This window comes from Mustela putorius, unplaced genomic scaffold, assembly GCF_011764305.1.
Source record: "Mustela putorius furo isolate JIRA1106 unplaced genomic scaffold, ASM1176430v1.1 tig00000179_pilon_pilon_pilon, whole genome shotgun sequence".
In the NCBI taxonomy this organism is placed as follows: domain Eukaryota; kingdom Metazoa; phylum Chordata; class Mammalia; order Carnivora; family Mustelidae; genus Mustela; species Mustela putorius.
Window position 1 is genome coordinate 15,212,513 of NW_025421305.1, and position 20,595 is coordinate 15,233,107.

The 20,595-nt window shown below is 40.2% G+C and overlaps 1 protein-coding gene across 11 annotated transcripts in view; it reads left to right on the forward strand.

The window, feature by feature from the left end:
* DISP1 (dispatched RND transporter family member 1) overlaps window positions 1-20,595 on the forward strand; it is a 174,214-nt gene that overhangs the window by 12,273 nt on the left and 141,346 nt on the right. For 4 of the 11 annotated variants that reach the window (XM_045076689.1, XM_045076687.1, XM_045076688.1 and 1 more), the window contains exons 2-3: window positions 3,297-3,443; window positions 10,882-11,007. The exons of 6 other annotated variants lie outside the window; for them this stretch is intronic. The gene's annotated coding sequence lies outside the window, so the exon portion shown is untranslated. The remainder of the gene's footprint in view (window positions 1-3,296; window positions 3,444-10,881; window positions 11,008-20,595) is intronic. One more of the 11 variants, XM_045076685.1, reaches the window with a different exon arrangement.

Below are 20,595 nucleotides of genomic sequence, written 5' to 3' on the forward strand. Positions count from 1 at the left end.
TTCATCCCCGAGTTGTAGGTTTGGGGCATAGGTGTTACTTTCCCTGAGACTGCTAAGGTTTTCTTAGGCTGTCAGTGTCAAACACAAACCAGACTTCTAGAATTATCTGCTATGGGTACTTGTTCCCATGGAACACGAGAGAACTCAGCTGTTGTGAAGAGCCTCCCGTTAGCGCCTGCTGGCCCCCAGCTGCCCAGGCTGTGAGGCTGGCATATCAGAGTGCTGTGGTCATAGCATACTTTGTATGGTTCTTGATTCTTTTTGACTTTATTGGGGTTTTTTTATGGTTGCCCCCTCAAGGTCACTGCAGCAGCATATTGTAGAAAATTTTTGTCAGTCCCTCAATACTGTGACTTGATTATTAGTGATCAGTTCTTTGGGTTTGAGTGAGCAGATGAGTCTCCACTGTGATGTCTTAATAATTTTTAATGATTTAATATGTGGCTGCTTGGCATTGGATCTAGTTACTGTGTTTGTGGAATGCTATATGGTGGGCATTTGCATTGTTTCTTATCAGGGAGTGACAAAATTATAATTTATTTAGCCACTGCTTGAGGTGCTTTTTGACATTTCTGGTAGTGTGGCATTGTAAAATAATATTAGAAACAGGATAATAATTCCATAGCTAGCTCACAGTTATGGAATATTTACCGTGTGATTTTTATGCTGAGGGCTTTTACATCTGTCATATCTAATTTAATCCTTACTGCAGTCCTGTTAAGGGCTGTTGTGCCTGCCTCCCAGATGGAGACTGGACTATATGGACGCTAAATAGCTTATCTGTGTTAAACCGTCATCAGGGCTGGGATCCAAATCTGGGTATCCTAACCTCAGGGCCACAGCCCTTAACTACTCTGCGGGACAGCAAGCTCTGACGCCTTCAGGTGTAGACATCATCCAGTTCCGTTGAAGCTTCCTACTCCCGGAAGTCCATGTGCCCTATCAGAGTCTGTGTGTACATGTGGGATTTTACATTTCTAGTCAAATAGAACTTTCTTCTTTAGTTTTAGTGGTTGCCAGTTGGTGTCTTGCAAAAACAGTTCAGCTTTTATTTCAGGTGAGAGGACTATGTAACCTTGTTGACTCTGTGACATACTGCTTTCAAGTTGGTAGCCAAACCTTTGTACTGGGAGAAACAAAAAGTTAAAGCATTCATACTGTATTTTGGGTTATATTGGAGTTTAGGGGCAGATCTGTCATTTGAAGTTTATCTTAGGCATGGAAATAAATTTCTGTTCTCTAAAATGTACAGATGGGGAAGTTCTGGAAGTGCCCTGTGTAGAAGAGAAAAAAGTCTACTCAGAATTTAAAATTGGCCATGGACAATTTAAAGTGGGGATGGGATGAGCACACGGATAATCCATATGTGGGTTGTCAAACAAAGAGTTTTTCACTTTCTTTTGTCCTTGGAGTCAACCTTTATAACACTATCATTGGGAAACACTTGACTTACTAAGCTTTACTGAACATTCTGATTTTTGGATCAGTTTCTAAATTCACAAAATAATCTTTATACAACAGATATTATTTATTGTATTTTGGGATTATATGCTCAATTCTGAATTTTGACAAATTTTAATTAACTGAAATAAGTTACGTATCGATGAGATAACATAATTTTTTTCAAAGACTTTATTTTAGAGAGAGCATGAGCTGGGGCTGGGGGCGGGGGGCGGAAAGAAAATCAGATTCCCCACTGAGCAGGGAGCCCAATGCAGGACTCAATCCCAGGACCTGGCTGGGATCATGACTTGAGCCGAAGGCAGACACTAAACTGACTGAGGCATCCAAGATCAGTCTTTTTCTGATACAAACTATTTTTATTGGTATTGTGGGTTCTGGGACTTGATTTTTTTTTTTTTAACATTTTATTTATTTGTGTGAGAGAGAGAGAGAGCATATGCAAGTCACAAGCAGGGGGAGCAGCAGAGGGAGCACTAAATGTCCCACTGAGCAAGGAGCCTAATGTGGGACTTGTGCAGGACTTGATCCCAGGACCCTGGTATCATGACCCGAGCCAAAGGCAGATGCTTAACTGACTGAGCCACCCAGGCATCCCGGGACTTGATCTTTTAACCCCCGAAATAATACAGTATTTAGATTTACCCATATGCATTTATCTTTTTTTTCTTCTTTTGTTCAATTTTTTGTACCTATTGACAGGAAGATGAATTATTTTTAATTTATACCCCCTTGGGGCGCCTGGGTGGCTCAGTGGGTTGGGCCACTGCCTTCGGCTCAGTTCATGATCCCAGGGTCCTGGGATCAAGCCCCACATCGGGCTCTCTGCTTGGCAGGGAGCTTGCTTCCCTTCCTCTCTCTCTGCCTGCCTCTCTGCCTGCTTGTGATCTCTGTCAAAGAAATAAATAAAATCTTAAAAAGAAATAATGTATCCCCCCTTTAGGGCTTTCTGTGGGAGGGGCTGTGCTCTGACTCTACACTTTGCTTAGGCTCCCCTGTTGCACCTCCTGTTATCCTGTTTCCTATTGCTTCTCCTCTCCCCACTTTAAGTGCTAGCCACCAGGACTGTGCACATGTGCCTAGGACATGCTGGTTTCAGAACTAACTCACCTCTAGATTTGTGCTTTCTTACCATTTCTGCCTTAGAACATTTCTCTGTCTTTATAGCTGGCTCTGCCATACATTTAAAAAATAGTTTCAAAAATATATAATACAGCATTTTTAGGGAATCTCCAGCCATTGGGTTTGCACTGTCAAAGAAGTCCACATTGTTGTGTGCTTGATTGAAGTGTTTTGCATTGAATCTGGGGTTGGGGAGGACTTATATACCCATTCTTACTAACAGGCAAAACTCTTCCATTGAGAGTCATAAGAAATAGCTTGTTTCAGCCAGCCAGGTGCCCCAGAAACAACTTGTTTGAAAGAGAATGATGGGGTTCAGGACATGCTACCCCAAAATATGGCACTTTGGCATGTTGAATATTTTAAGCTGAAGGAATTTGAGAAATGGCAGGTATAGGAAGGATTTTCTGACCTTCCCCCGAAACAGGTCATAAGACCCACATATGAGAGGTGCCCTCACTAAACCCAGAGGAAAGGATCATCCTTATCTCTGATGGAGTAATGCCAAGGGGAATTTAAAGAATAGTCCTTGCTAAGTGTCCCCATTTTACTACTTCTTTATCTCATCACATTTTTCCATGACTCTATTCCTTGTTATATCTAGTATAAAAACATTTCTTTGGTCTTAATTTCCTTCTGAAGGTCCTTCTGTCACATATTTATGTTATGTAAATTGATATGCTTTTCTCTTATTACTCTGTCTTCTGTTACAGAGAGCCAGTCAACTTTTAGAAGGGAGAGAGAAAAGATATTTTCCTCCCCTATAGTTTCTGGTGACCATGAGGGCATGGCTGGGGCACCCCACTCAATCCATAGTCTGCAGATGGAATCTTGGGAAAACTGACAAAAGCCCAGGAAAGGTAAGACTTCTTGCCACAGTCAGCTGTCCCACTTCTCTGTCTGTAGTGCCCAGTCTACACTAAAGAGAGGAAGGAAATAGTTTTCTTTTTCCCTTCCTTTCCAAGTTCAGATTAGCAAGAGAAAAATAGTTGTTAAAATCAGATCTTTGAATTGTGACTCTCATGAATTTGGTTTTGGGTAACCAGGTGAGTACGGATCTTCTCCCTCCCAGGGACAGCTGTTCTCCTCCATCTCCTGTCTGTCTCCTTGTGTCCTGAAAGCCTGGCTTGCCTTTCTCCCTGCTGGGGCATATGAGTTATTGGACTGGTGTGTACAGTTGGCCAGATGCAGGTTGGGGTTCCCAGTATTGTGGCACCCCATTTTTGGCTAATGTCCTCCCCACTATTGTTACTTCTCAGGGGTGTTGTCTTACTCTTTCTTTTGGCTGTCTTTGGGGGTGGCTCTAGATCTTGAGAGGTCTATATCTTCTGCAGCCTCTTTGGGGAAGCCTGGTTGTGTCCATGTTTGAGCCATAAAAGGCTCATTGGTTTTAAGTCATAAAAGGCTCATCAGTTTGGAGTCACTTGAAATAGGTATACCTTTGGTTTAGAAAAAAAAACAAAAACAAAAAAAAGTGGGCGTTGGGGGAATTTTAGGGTGTTGCCAGGAATTTTCATTCTTTGTTCTGTCTGAAACCTGATGGGATATTTTAAAAGTGTCTTTATTTTATTTTTTATTTTATTTATTTTTTTTTAATGAGAGAGAGAGCGCAGGCGAGGAGAGGGAGAGAGAATCACAGGCAGGCTCCACAGTCAGTGCAGAGCTTGATCTCATGACCCTGAGATCATGAACTGAGCCAAAATCGAGTCGGTTGCTTAACTAACTGTGTCACCTAGGTGCTCCTGGGAAAAGTTTTCAAATATTTGCAAGACAACAACTTATCCCCATTGTCCACTTCATATAGCATAGTAGTGGTTGTCAGGATTGGAAAATTAAAATCAGTAGTATTACCAAAGGTGGACTGGAGATGATAACTCCAGATAGAGAGAGTATGACATGATTGGTGTATCTTCTAGTCTAGATGACTCTAATTTAGTTTGAGAAGATTATTATCTATGTCCAGGATACAAATATAACCCAAATAAAGAATAATGACCTTTTCAAAATCTGAAGTTATCTTTTGGTCAGTGAAGCTGCTCTGACAACTGATACGTGTCTTTTGAGTTACTGCCTACTATTTAACAGAACGTCATGTCCTGCACTCTGAAATCTATAATATAAAGCAAAATACAAATTTAGCCTAAAAACAAATCCTGAAACCCAGTTCATTATGTCCCAAGTTTTCTCTAATCTCATTGTCCGTGATGATCTCTTCTGAATCACTACAGCACTTATACCTATCAAGTACAGGATGTGGGTCATTGAAGACAGGGATGAGAATGTATAGCTGTTTCTAAATTCTAGGCAGCATCAGACATTGATCTTTACATGTCATAGACAATTGGCATGCATGTATTTGTTAAATAGATTTGAGAATAACTTTTTTATCCAAAAATAAACTCACTGCTCCCAAAATACTAGCCATGTATTTCACACGTCACTGCCTCATTCGTAATTTCACATGTGTATGTATGTATAATGGAGAGGTAGCACTCATCAAATAATAATGCTGACATTCAATGTTAAAACAACCCAATTTTTAAGAAAATCATCTGAGAAGCATTTCACATTAGCACAGTCTAAGGCCAGCACATTACAGGTCCTGTACAACAAATGTGTACACATGTCCTGCAGAAGAAAAAAAGACCCACAGACAGTTTTTAGAGGAAACCTACGTTGAGAACATTGCAGGTGTAGAAATCCAGAAGATCCATCAATTCCATGTGCTACCATAACAATCTCTGCAGGTTCTTCACAGACTTCACCATTCTTTAGAGATTAGCTCCTTCCCCATCACCCCTAAAATAAAGAAGAAAGAGCAGAAGTTACAATCTCACAGGCATTGACTTTTTGTCATCTATCTATAAAAGACAGCTACAAAATGCCATATACACTGTTTAATTTTTAAAAACATAATGGCCTGTTCGCCTTAGCACAAAGCTAACTCTTTGCTGGCAGGGACTGTTTGGAGAAGAGAACTAAAAACTAGTGTAGAAATCTGTGCATTGAGAGTCACTGTAAAGAACGTGAAGGCAAGGGGAGAAAAGTTTCCAGTATATACACATAGACTGTACAGGCTTCATTGCAATAACCTGATACCACCCCCTCCCAGAATAAAAAAATAAAATCTGCTTGCAAAGAGACCTTTGAAACAACTGATTGATTTCATGGTCACATTACGTGGTTTGTAAGATAAACACCAGATCACATGATCCACTTGAGGAAAAGGCATGGAAAAATCTTTCTGGAGGTTATACTGACTGTGCAAATGAATGCACTTAGTCATTACTCAACATCACACTTAAAAGCAAGCAATTGTTTCCCTTCAAATGCTCATCTTTTTTCTTAGCACAAACTGAAAGCTCCTGCCAGCATCATTGAATTAACACCGCCTGCTACAGAAATAATAACTTGATAAAATGTTAACCTTAACCAAGTAAAAAATAAAAATATGGATTAATCATCTTTCCTGTTAAAATGGTATTTAACAATGTTTAGTGAACAAAGGAAAACACATATCTTATGTAGGTACTCACATTGTAAGATTATATGAAGGAAAGAAGAATCTAGGAAACACTGCTTTAAAATTATTTTCTACTTCTACATGCCCTCCTAATATTTATTGCTAAATAAGGAGATTAGATGAAAAATAGAACAGACACCATTTTTGATAATGCATGATTTCTTCACTTAAAAACATGAGTTAAAACAGATACAAGGACAATTTCTCTTATCTAATTTCTATTAATTAAAAAAACTGTTCTTGAGCCTAAAATCTGAAGAGAACTGATGAATTCTCAGTTATCATCTCTTTGAAGATTACGGAGGCCCTTGAAGAAGGTAAATCCTCAGAACTTCGCAAAATTCCAATACAAGTAAGTTTTTTGTTTTGTTTTGTTTTGTTTTTTGTTTTTTGTTTTTTTTTGACAGAAAGAGATCACAAGTAGGCAGAGAGGCAGGCAGAGGGAGAGGGGGAAGCAGGCTCCCTGCTGAGCAGAGAGCCCAATGCCGGGGCTCAATCCCAGGACCTGGGATCATGACCTGAGCCAAAGGCCAAAGCTTTAACCCACTGAGCCACCCAGGTGCCCCAATATTATAAATATTCTTAAGAGTATTTGCTCCTACCTGAGCTTACACATGGTAGTCGATGCTCAGATTAAGTAATTCTTGGCTCCTGTTTATCTCAGAATAAGATTCAAGGTAAAACAATACTTAATGCTCCACTAAAAGATCTGTTTTCAGACTTTTCTCTTTCTTCCTCAAGAGGACAGTCAATATAAGCCACCAGAAGGGGGAGTATTCAGAAGTGGTTTTTTTTGTTTTGTTTTGTTTTTGTTTTTGTTTTTGGGAAGTCATCTGGTGCTTTATTGTAGAGGAGAAAATACCAATTTCCTTTCTAAGTTCTCTATAACAGAAGACTTTTGAAAGAAAGCATACAAATTTTATTTAATACAAATTTTATGTACAGAGGCTTCAGAAGGAAATGAAGATAAAAAAATACTTAAAACCAATTTTTATCCTGGGTTTCATCAAAAGTAGAGGGAAAATGAAAAATATGATAGGAAAAAAAGGAGTATGAGTTAAGAGTAGCAAACAGAGGAAAACAGAGTCTTTTTGGTGTCCCTCCATCTTTAGAGAGAAGTATCCTCCTTCCCTCCCTCCCTCAGGGAGGACACCTCATTCGAGGGCCTTATGACCTACTTCAGGGGAAGTTTAGGTAGTCCTTCCTGCATGTGCTATTTCTCATATTCCTTCAGTTTATAATATTCAATATGCCAAGGTGCTGTATTCTGGGGTAGCACGTCCTGAACCTTGTCATTCCACCATGTGAAACTTTTCCAAGAAATTTCATAGTCCAAACCCTGAGTTGGTAGACTGTCCCACAACCCACGGAACCAGTTTCTGTCCTGGGAAGTGGTCAGTCCTGTCAAACAGTTGTGTCTCATTTCAGGAGGTGGTAGTATATAGGTGGGAGTAGATACCCTAACCTACAGTAGACTTCTCTGTGGTATGAGCAGTCAGGCATTGAAGAAGACATTTTTCTAGAGATAAAAGAAAAACAAAGATTAATGTTTAGAACAAACTCTAAACTCCGTTTTTGAGTCCAGAAAGCAGGCAGTTAAGATGTCTAGATGTTGAGTCCAGAAAGCAGGCAGTTAAGATGTCTAGATGTCTACCATTTGGAGATGGTAGAGTGAGGACAGGCAGAGACAATCTGACAGATTTTCCTGGTTTGCAATTTGAATGTCTCTGGGGTCACCACATGTTTCAGTGAACTTTCCGAGTGGCCCACATGGCTGCAGGCAGGAAGGTTGCTCACATGTGATCTGTTGGGGCGATTTCTCAGATGTTTAAATCAAATCAACTATCCTCAGCTTGCAGAGCTTCAAGAAAAGGACAGTTTGGGTTCTCACTGCTTCCAAGGCAGGAAGGTGGGAGAAAAATTGGAAATGTTAATTTGCTCAAAACATCATGAACATAAAGAGTACTGAAAATTTCTGTGAACTTCATACAGTTCTGAAATACTTATATTAATGGCATGTATCCATACAAATAAAACCGAAAGAAAGTTATCATTTATTTGACAACGCTTCCCATGGAGTTTATTTGATTAAACTTCATTAGTTTAATATTTCTCACAAAGTGAGAAACAAATCCTTTGAGATTTTCCAGGGACCCTCTTTAAAATAACAAAGCTAGTTTAGTTACAAAAGACTTTATTTTGAATTTGATTTTGGAAAGCTTGTCAAAATGTCAAAAGATTTGAATATTTGATTAAATAGTACCATGGATCATTATAATACGTGATTATCTATTTAACCAAAGTGACCAAAAAAAGTTCTTAAAACCCTTAGTTCTTTTAATATTGAGAAGGTTTGGTTTTCTTAAGTAATCAAGGACCCGATAAAGACAACATGAAGCCTAGGAAATCATTCTGATAACACACAAAACTTTGTTATCTTTTAAGTAATCTTTCTGGGAACCAATCTTTTTTTGGTTTCTTAATGAAAGCAGACCAATAATCCAAGAAAATCTGTCATTCTACTTTTACATCAATATACTTCTGATATTAAGGTTCATCTTTTTTTTTTTTTTAAGATTTATTTATTTGAGAGAGAGAGTGAGCACTCATATAGAGGGGCAGAGGGAGAGGGAGAAAGAGAATCTCAAGCAGGCTCCCTGCTGAGTGTGGAGACTGATGCATGGCTCAGTCTCACAACCCTGAGATCATGACCTGAGCCAAAATCAGAAGTCCTACGCCTAACTGACTGAGCCACCCAGGTACCCCCATCTTTTTTTTTTTTTTTTTTTTGACTAACAAATTAGTTTATTTAATCTTAGCAACTTGAATACACAATAAATAAATAAACACAAAATAAATAAAGTATCTACTCCGTTTTTGTCCTATTTTCCTTTTTCTCTTTCTAGAACAGCCAGTTGTATCCTGTATTAGGACAAATTACTCTCTCTCAACAAAATCATAATCCTTTATACCTTGTATACTTTTTCTTACCATAAACACATCTTATTTTCCTTGCATACTTTGTATATTTTTCTTCTTCGTCATCTATATTCTTTTTAGTAGTTTCATTTACATAGTCGATAAGAATTTTTAATCTTTAGTAACCTTAATTTTCAGTGAAAACTAAGGAATAGACAACTATGAACTGTCTGCCACATATTAACCATCTTTAGTATACTAGTAAATTTATGAATACACTACTTCCAATTTCTAGAGGCATATGCCTCCTTTAAGTACAACTTTCCATCATTTAACTTAACTTAGTATAGCTAAGTTTTTTCCAAGAAAATTCTGGAAACTTCTTATGTAGACATGTTATAAAACATAATGATTGTTTTAAATAGCTCATTTATAAACTTTAATCCCACTTACATTACTTCACTTGTTCTTAACAATAATGTCTGAATTGCTCCTGAAAATTTTGTGAGACACTAAACAAGATTAGCCGTCATTTAAAATTATTTTTCTTGTGGACAAATCAAGCAAGTATGAAAAATACTGTTGTCCTTGACATACACCATGTAGTTTATTTTTATTGCCATTCCACTGTTGTATCAAGCTAGCTCCTTCAGGTCTTTTCCTCTGAGGTAAGTTCCTTGATCAAAAGCAATGCAAAATACCATGATGGTGGATAAGGTATTTTATAATCCACGGGATGGTAGTTTTGGCAGAACCCTTGTGTTTAAGGAAGGGAAATCAATATCCAAGGGTGTTCATTCCAGTAAGGATACAATGCTGACTCTCCCATAATGGAAATGGCCTAGTGTCCTGGGGAATTGTGCCATATTAGGGGCTCAGTTTTGTTCCCTACAGCTGGCAGATTGGACATTCAGTGATGGCTGTAGCCATGTCAGCCTTGGTGAGTGGAAGTGTGTGTTCCTGAGCCCATGCATATCCTCTAGCATTGCCACCACGAATACCTTCATGAGCTTGCCAGTTAACCTGGGGGTTGCTGGTGAAAGAGGCTAACTGATAGCCACAGAACAGATTGTCTTAGGCACTTGATTGTTAAAATCCTCCTCTGCTAAAGTTACCCTTGGTGAGTATTCACATGGAACCCAGAGATCTTCATACATTTTGCCCATTTAGAGAGGTCTGGCTACATTCGTCTTTCCCAGGTTTCTTTGTTCCCAGTTTTCTGATTCTCTTTCTCCCATGGCCCTGACCATCCAGCCAAACAACTGGCTACAGCCCACGAATTGTTAGAGTTGAGTGTCTGGTCATTTCTTCTTCCAAGCATAGTGCACAGCCAGATGCACTGCTCCGAGTCTGTCCACTGAGAGGCTTTCCCTTCACTGTTGTCCTTGAGCCATGCCCCAGAGGAGGAGGGCTAGTGTCATTTCTGGCAGTGCCTGCTTGTCAGGCAACCTGTCTGTAGACAGGCTTGAGTCTCCATCTGCTAGGAAGTCATAAGGAACTCCCCATGAAGCTGTAGGTGCAGGCGGGGAGAGAAAAGGCAGAGCAGCAGGAGTGAGGGCCATGGGTGTTTGGGCTACTTCATCTGTCTGTCTTATGCTTTCGGGGCCTGCTTGGGCCTGACCATGTATGCATCATGTACATTTGATGATGGAGTGTGGCTGTGCAGGCCAAGCTGTGCGTTTGGTGGGATGGGCTGCTCAGGTCTTATGGTAATTTGGGGCCCATAGCCAAGCATTTAATATTTATGAAGGCCCTCTAGCAGGCTAAGAGCATGTCTTAAAAGGAGAGTAATTGTCTGAGGGTGATGGCCAAGCCTTACTCCAAAATCCTGAAGGCCTGTGGTGACTCACTTTCAGGGGACTGCAAGATGCTCCAAACACATTCACATCTGCCACTGGCACTTCAGACGCCATGGGATCCACTGCATCACGTGACCCAAGGGGCACAGCCCCAGTCAAACCAGCAGCTTTTCCAGTCACTGGGTAAGTGGGCTGGAGTCATACCCCCAAATGAGGAGTATGTTTCTTGGGTTGTAGGAGGGACCAGATACAATTTTCCCCTCATCTCGGAGAGGATGGGTGGTCAGCATGCTTCGATGTGTCTTACCAGCCAGGCTAGAGTAGTTCCTACTTTTCCTTCAGTAGGGCCTGGTCACCACAATGCCATCAATGTAATGGACCAGTGGAAGATCTGTGCAAAGGAAAGGAGATCCAGGTCTCTGGGAACTGAGTTATGCCTTACAGCTGGAGAGTTGATATGCTCCTGAGGTAAGACAGTAAGGATGTATCACAGACCTTGGCAGCTGAAAGCAAACTGCTTTTGGAGGGCCTTCTGGACAGGTCTTCGGAAAAGGGTATTTGCTAGATCAATAGGTGCCTGCCAGCTCCCAGCGGGATGTATTCACCCATGCAGTGGGAGAACATCTAGCGCAGCAGCTATAATTGGAGTTCTCATTTGGTTAACTTCAGATGGTCCATTGTTCTTCAGGATCCTTCTGTCTTCTCTCCAGTAGGATTTTCACGGAGATGTGGTAGGCATCCCTCTCCCCACAGCTCTCAGCTCCTTGATGGTAGGAGTAAACTCGGCAATCCCTGTAGGGATGTGGTATTGCTTCTAATCAGAATTATTTTCCTTCGTTAGTTCTCCTGGCTTCCACTTGGCCTTTCCATGTAACCCCTCATTGCACAGTTCAGGGAACCCATGTGCGGATTCTGCCAGCTGCTAAGTACGCGTATTCTAGTTATGCATTCTGGCACTGGGGAAATAACTGCATGATAGATTTGGGGACCCCGGGCCCATGTGAGACAGGTCTGAGCCAAAACTCCATTGATCACATGACCTCTGTATAAGCCCATACTGGAGGGCCACATGATGTTTTGGGTTTCCTGTAGTCTGTGTAATTTTAGACCCAGTATCCATTAGTCTTGAAAGGTGTAATTATTTCCATATCTCCAGTGCACAGTTTATGAAAGGCCTCTGTAGGCATCTTTGGAGGGATGCTGGAAGAACCATTAATTGTATTCATTTTCAGTGGTGTGCCAGGGTCCTTCCTCAAGGGGTCTGGGCCTTCCCTTTGTTTCTGGACTGGGGGCAGCTGGGGGGCTTGGTCGGTTCAGCATCTGATTCTTGATCTCAGTTCAGGTCTTGACCTCAGGGTCTTGAGTTCAAGCCCCATGTTGGGTTGGGGACTCTAGATCTGTAAACTGATTTAAGTCTGGGAATTGACTGGAGGACCATGGCTCTATTTGTGTTTTGAGTTAGACTTTTGTTCACTTGACCTAAATCTTTTTCTGCTTCTGCAGATAAGGTGGGAATTTAGTAGACTTTGTATCTACATCACTTCTGGCAGCACCATGGGTAACCAGCCAGTGCCACAGGCCTGGAAGAGTCCTGCTGTTCTGATGGTGGTTTTGGCTGCTGTCCATTACAGTAACTATACTTGCCTTGCGCTTGGCTCTTGAGTGCTGTCACTTGGCTGCTGCCCTTCTGGGATCCAATTACTCCCATTGCTTTCAGGTTTTCCAGTTGAGTTGGCTACAGTTCCCAGTGTAAGGTCTGGCTTATAGGGGAGAGCAATTAATGGAGCTCTTCAAGAAGGCTGGGACCTCTCCTCACAAATTCATTTCTCTATGTATGGGTGAAAATTATATCTTCTGGATCCTCCCCCACCGAGTGAGCTGATCTTAAATGAAAGTCCACTCTAATTGTCTGGTCTCCCTGAGCCTTTGAATCCCTTCCTCTGCATTAAATCAAGGAAGCTTGGGCATTTCCAGGCTGCTCACAGGCACAGCATATTTTGATCTGCCTTTCAGCCAACCAACCAATGAACTGACCAATCGTTAGAGCCTTTGCTAACTCCCTGAGCTGAAACATTAAATGCAGAATTTCTTCTTTGTGAGCTCGTACCAATCAATTCAGCTTGATCCAACTTGATGTTTCTTCCACTGTTATTCCACGGCCTTAAATCTCCATTCCTGTACGTGTTCCTTAGATTTTTCCTTGTACAAATTAGAAAACCCAAGTAGTTCTTTTGAAATGTAGTGCACTTCCTCATGAGTCACACTTTGTATCCCACCTCTAGGTACCTGGTGGGACTTGAGTCTGGTTATAGGTCTAGAAACATAGAGGGGTGGGAGAGGTGAGTCCTGAGGACAGTCAGCGTTGTCTTGCATGACAATGTTTTGCTGCCTTTGGGAGATCTTTACTATTTCCATAGGCAGGCTAAACCTCTTAGATGGAAGTGGACAGGTCATTTCTGCTGTGGGTGGGGAGGCAACTACTTTTGGATATCCAGGAGTGTTTGGTTAGAACCAATCCAGTTGTGCCATATTTAGCAGGAAATAAGATTTTATTTGAGAGAGAGAGCATGAGTGGGGGTGGAGGGAGAGACAGGGGGAAAGAGAGAAGTAGACTTCCCACTGAGTGGGGAACCCAGTGTGGGGCTCGATCCTAGGACCCTGAAATTGTGACCTGAGCCAAAGGCAGACACTTAACTGACTGAACCACCCAGGCGCTCCTAGCAAGAAATTTAAAAATAATATGTATTCCTTTTGTCACTTAGCATGGTTTAGTAGAAATAGTATAGGATCTAGAGACAGAATATGCAGTTGAATCTTGGCTTAATTATTATTAGCTATGGGACCTTTGGTAGATAGCTCTGAATCTCAATTTCCTCATTTAAGAAGGAGGGATGATAATACTTACCTGTGACAAACACTGCTAACTGTACCGCAGTAGTCATTTTTTTTTCTTCTTTTGAGCTTTCTGGTCCCACCCCTATATTAGCTAACCCATGACATCCCACCCCAACTGCATTCCCTAGCAAGATTCGCTTGGATGTGGCTCTGTGACTAAGCTTGGGACCCTGGTATTTGGAAGGAAGAGTTGTGGGCAACTTCTGGGTCTTCTTCTTAAAGACAGTTATTTGCCCTGAATGTCCTCAATTCCTGTTTCTCTTTGGCTGGGAAATGACAGGAATTGAAGCAGCAGCCTTGGATCCACAGGTAGACACCAAATGAGGACCAACTTCACTTTGAACTGTTAGGTGAGAAAGAAATAAACTTCTGTCTTACTTAAGCCCTTGCATTTCTGTACTTCTTTGTTACAGCTGTTACAGTTTGTTGCATTCTACCTAGTGGCCTAAATAAAACACCACCTTAAAGAGTTGTGGGTTGCCTCCTGAATGTCAGAAAATATGTGTGAATCATATATCTGATATAAGGGGCTAAGATCCACATATATAAAGAACCCATACAACTCAGTGGCAGAAAACATTGTGGTTAACAAATGGGCAGAGGATCTGAACAAACATTTTTCCAAAGAAGACATACAGCTGGCTAGCAGGTTCATGAAAAGCTACTCAACATCACCAGTTGTCAGGGAAGTGCAAATCAAAACCCCAGTGAGATATCACCTCACACCTCTTAGAATGGCCATTATAAAAAAGTCAAGAGATAGCAAGTTGGTAAAGATATGGAGAAAAGGGAACCCTTGTGCACTGTTGGTGAGAATGTAAATTTTTTTCATGCTTATACACATATGTTTTATTGTTTTATTTATTTAAAAATTTTTTTTGGGTGGGGGAAATACAAATTTGTACAGCCACTGTGGAAAACAATGTAGAGGTTTCTCAAGAAAATTGAAAATACAGCTACTGTAGAATCCAGCATTTCTACTTCTGAGTATCTGAAGAAGATGAAAGCACTAATTCAAAATGTATCTGTACCCCCATGTTCATTGCAGCATTATTTACAGTAGCCAAGATGTGGAAGCAACCTAAGTGTCCATCAATGGCTGAATAAAGAAAACATAATGTGTGTGTGTGTGTATGTATCTATATTTAAATATAATAACCATAGAAATGAAATCTTCCCATTTACTACAACACTGATAGACGTTGAGGGCATTATGCTAAGTGAAATAAGTCAGACATAAAAAAACAAATACCATATGATCTCACATGTGGAACCTGAAGATGAAAAACTGAGCTCATGGATATAGGGAACAGATTGGCGGTTGCCCAAGACCAAGGGTGCAGGTGGGCAAAATAGGTGAAGGGGGTCAAAAGGTACAAATTTGCAGTTATAAAATAAGTTGTGGGGATGTAATGTATAGCATTGATTATAATTAATGATACCATATTGCATATCTGAAAGTAGAAGAGTGGATCTTGAAGCTTCTAAGAAAAATAATTTTTTAACTGTATGGTTATTAATTGGACTTAATTGGATATTAACTGGACTTAATTCTTGGAAAAATTATTTAATTTAGACATAAATGAATGTAAAAATATATGGAGAGGTATTTCATGCTACTTGATATTATAAATGGTTGTTTCTTACAAAGGTTTATGGTTTTAACTACTGTTAAAAAGCCAACCAATGAGGTCAAGCCTCTAGAGAAAGATGTGGGTCAGTAGCCCCAGAGGCATCTGGTTTGAATTCTTTTAGCAGTTTTTTCTGGCATTTACCTCTGTATTTTTAAATATTATTTATGATGCTGTTTCTTCATTTGTCACTTAACTGTTGACTTTTTAATGAGGTAGTTGAGGATTGACCTCTTTTATATCTCTCTTTTCAGTTCTCTCCCTCTCCCCTTCAGCATTGGTTCTCCATAATAGGTACACGATTTTTTTTAAAAAAGATTTTATTTATTTATTTGACAGAGAGAGATCACAAGTAGGCAGTGAGGCAGGCAGAGAGAGAGAGGAGGAAGCAGGCTCCCTGCTGAGCAGAGCCCAATGCGGGACTCGATCCTAGGACCCTGAGATCATGACCTGAGCTGAAGGCAGCGGCTTAACCCACTGGGCCACCCAGGCGCCCCAGGTACACGATTTTTGATTGGTCAATGACTTCATTATTGTAATGAACTATTATTTATAGTGGAGTTACAGTGACTGCAAGTTATATTCACTTTTTCCCATAACTTGTTTGACTTGGGGTTTATGGGAAATTTTTCTTGTATTACCTTTTTGATTATTTCTTCTCCCTTTTCTCTTTTCTAGAATTTCTAAAGTCTAGTATTGGATCTCCTGGATTTTGGTCTTCTAATTTTCTTTTTTTCTTCTTTCTCTCTTTTTAGTATCTGGGACTTTTCCTCTGCTTTATCTTCCAGTCTTCATATTATATATGTATTTATGTTTCTGCTCTCATTTTAAAATCTCAAAAGCTTTTTCTTGTTGTGTAAACATTTCTTTGGATAGGCCCTGTTAGTGCTTTATGGACACACTTTGATCTCATCCATCTGAAGATGTTAGTTTCAGTTTAAAAAAAAAATACAGGACTTCTTTGTGTACCATATTATCTCTTTTCCATTTGTTTTTCTGTTGTTTGGTTTCTGTCTTTCATGCAGAGGAATTCCTCACATGTTTCTCAAGTGCTTGGCTAATTTGAGAAGTCTTAGTGGAAGCTGTGTGCATGGCTTTCATTCCAGGGCTGTTAGATGAAGACCAGATTTATTTTATTACACATCTCTGACTCTTAATGCCTGTAATCTTTTCTGATTTTCTTCCCAAAGAGGAATCCTGTCTCCTATCAAGGGGGTGTAAGACTGGCCACCAGATTCTGGAGGTTGAGTAGGGGAGAGAGCTGGGGCAGTGGTAGCTCATTGCTTAGCATATAAACTTGGCCTCTGTCCTCTCTGCTTCCCTGTGGTGTCTCAGCCTCGTACTCAGCGCCTGCAGCCCCTCAGTCTAGAGTCCATCAGAGTCTGTTTCTTCCACAGAGAGTAACTGCTTTCATCCTGCTGGAAAGAGACTCGGAGAATCAGAGAGAACATTTTTAATCCAGCTGTCTCATGAAGCTTTCTCTCCTTCTGATTCTAGCCCCACCTACCATTGTCTTGCCCATTGTCCTGAGCCTTATCTACGATTCTTCATTGTCAATTACCTTCTTGTTGGTATCCTTTTGATTATACAAAGTTAGGTTTCAATTTTCTCTATTCTGCTATGCCAGAAAGTGCTCACACCTCTGCTTTCCAGCTTCCAAAATTTGATTAACCTCTTTGGTCTATAATCACTTCTAGTCTTCATAATTAAGTGTTTCATACTTTAAAGAAAATGGCTTCACTGGCATTTTACTGGAGTTTCAGGAATAAGTGGGAATAGATCTATTTTAACCGGAGGCTTTCAGTGTTTTAAAATAGTACAGTTTAAATAAATAGCATGAAAACAAAGACTTAAGATGAGGTAGATTCTTACTCAGTGGACTGCTCCAGGGGCAAACCTCATTTACATATGTCCTGTTTTCCCTTTGGCTCCATCATCTTTACCCTTTTCTATGGAAATTGTGTTACCATATGCTAGGCTTTTCATTTGGGAATGCTCAGTTTTCCTGGCTCCTGGGGAATTACAGTCTTGGCATTCCTGAAAATCTCCCATGTCAGGCATATCCTTTTTTTGCTTCTAAGCCAATTCTGAAAGATAGCCTAATAATTTCTCATTCAAAACTTGTATTCAGTCTAAAATGAGTGGAAATTTTAGTGGTAGATCAGCTAGAACTTAATCTTTTATCATGGGTCTCAGACAGAATGCTTCTAGTTGCAAATAACAGAAAACCCAACTAGCTACATGAAACAGTAGAGATTTATTCTGTTTACCTAACTTGAAAGTTTAGAGATAGGTCAGTCTTACATGCTATTTGATCAAAACTCTTGTTCTTTTTGTCTGCAGTTCTCTCAGCTCTGCTCTGATCTACATGTTGACTGTATTTAGGCTGGCTTCCCTCATGGTTCCAAAATGGCTGAGCAGCTCCAAGTTGAGAGAGGTTCTTTCCCAGAAGTTACCGGATAACCTCTCCAAACCTCAGGGTAGAGTTGGGGGGCAGTGATTATACTGTTTAACCTTGCCTCTGAGTTTCATGCCCTGTTTCTAGAATGAGGGTGGCTCTAGGCCCCCAAAACATATAGGTTATATGAAGCAGGAATATTACTCAAAAACAAAACTAAACAAACAAAACAAAAAAAAAAAACAATGACGGGGCATGGACGTTGGGAAGGCAACCACAGTATCCATTACCTGTGCTTATTTTTAATATTTCTGCTTTGATCACTGAGTACCATAATCATCATCATATTTTATGTCTTTATGCTTTTTATAAATTGTTCTTCTCTAATATTCTTCAAATTCTATTGGTTTTTACCCGTTAACAAACTATTATTGTCTTTTTCCTAGGAGCTTTCCTTAAAATTTGTGTTTCTAATCTGCTCTTGAACCCACTGTGCACACTTTTTTTTTTTTTTTTTTTTTTTTCTCATTTCAATGCTTATAAAGTTCTTTCTTTTTTCCTCCAAAGTTACATGGCCTCTCTGGTGCTGTCCCTTTTTTTTTCCTCCTCAAAGTTTTATAAAGACTTTTGTTTTTAATAATTCTAAGCATACTTTATAGTTCCTATCTGTACTGTTATTTGAAGTGTTTTGTTGTCTAATTGTTTTTCTTTCTGTTCTTTCCCTCGTGGAATTCTGTGGGCCCAGAGTAGTTATACATTTGTTTCTGCTAGGTATACCATGGCTAGTATTGGCCTGAAATCACTCTTTTTATAAATTTCTGAGACTTGGATTTCTTGGATCATGCAGGCAGGTAGTAGAAATTTGAACTTCAGGCCTTTGTGAAGGCTGGCATATAACTCAAATTCTCAGTGTAGCTTTTGGGGGTTTTTTTTTTTTAATCCACTTAGAACTCAGGCCAAGGTATAGCTAAGCTTCCTTGATGGCGAAATTGGTTTTATGAGGGTGTTTTATTCCAGTTCCCTGTCTCTCAGGGTTAAGTCCTCATTTCCAGCTACTTGATAGGTGTGTTAAAATTTGAGCTCCTTGGTTATTGAAACCGGTAAATCTCCCCCCAGCAACTACAGTCAGTTCATGCTGACTGCTCTGGTCTCCTTCTCCTGCTTGATTTTGGCCTCTCAGCACTTAATTTCTTACTGTGTGTTTAAGGAATGTTTGTTTTATTTCATGCAGCATTTTGGAATGTTTAAGTTTGTCTTAGGTCTGGTTCTCCAGGCAATAGAGATTTGAGGCAGAGATTTGCATGCAGGAGGTTTTTTAGACAATTCTCTTGGCAGCAACACCTGTAGGAAAGTGAGGGCTTGTGAAGTGAGTTTGGGCAGAAGGAAGGAGCTAACCAGAGTGCAGTTTCCACTGCTCCTGGAATCAGCCCCTTGGGCAGCTCTGAACCTTGGGATTACCACACATCCAGGCACTGGGACCAGGTCTTTGTGCCTCAGGGAACCCAGCTCTCTAGCAGTGTTTCTAGTGGCCAGCCTGGCCTTATGAGGATAGCCATCACTGAGCTTCTCAGCAGTATGGGTAGCCTTCTTGCAGGGGCAATCCTCATTGATTTGGGAGATACAGTGGCCCAGAAGATATATATGAGTAAATCCTAGCTGAGAACTAATCTGGGGAATGATATAAGGATTTGTGTCCTAGAGGCAAAGAGGACCCTTCCCAAGATCAAGGAGAATAGACCAATGCTCTGGGAGGTAATAGTAAAATTCGCAAATCTTAGAACCAAGGAAACCATCTTAAAGGCAGTTAGGGGCAAGAGATTCCTTATGTACAGAGGGAGGAACATCAGAATAACATAAGATCTGTCCATTGAGACCTGGCAAGCCAGAAAGGATTGGCAAGACATATTCATGAGAGGAACATGCAGCCAAGAATACTTCATCCAGCATGGCTGTCATTCAGAATGCATGAAGAGATAAGGAGCTTCCAAGACAGGCAAAAACTGAAAGAACATGTGACCACTAAGCTGGCCCTGCAAGAAATATTAAGTGGGGTTCTATAAAATGAGAAAGACCACCAGAGTGATATAGAATAGAAATTTACAGAGACAATCTGTAAAAATAAGGACTTTTCAGGCAACATAATGACAGTAAAATAATATCTTTCAGTAACAGTCTAAATGCCCCCATAAAAGAGCACAGGGTTGCAGATTGGATAAAAAGATAGGACCCGTCCATATGCTGTCTACAAGAGACTCATTTTGAACCTAAAGATACATATAGACTGAAAGTGAAGGGATGGAGAAGCATTTTTCATGCCAACAGACTGCAAAAGAAAGCTGGGGTAGCAATTCTTATATTAGACAAATTAGATTTTAAGCTAAAGACTGTAGTTAGAGGTACAGAAGGACACTATATCATTCTGGAAGGGTCTATCCAACAAGAAGATCTAACAATTGTAAATATCTATGCCCCCAATATGGGAGCCACCAACTACATAAGCCAACTGTTAACCAAAATAGACATATTAATAATAATATATAAATGTAGGAGACCTCAACACTCCACTCTCAGTAATAGACAGATCATTTAAGTAGAAAATTAACAAAGAAACAAGAGCTTTGAAAGACACACTGGGCCAGATGGACCTCATAGATATATACAGAACATTCCACCCTAAAACAACAGAATACTCATTCTTCTCGAGTGAACATGAAACTTTCTCCAGAAAAGACCATATACTGGGTCCCAAATCAGGTCTCCACTGATACCAAAAGATTGATATGATTCCCTGCATATTCACAGACCACAAATGCTTTGGAACTCAACCACAAGAAAAAGTTTGGAAGA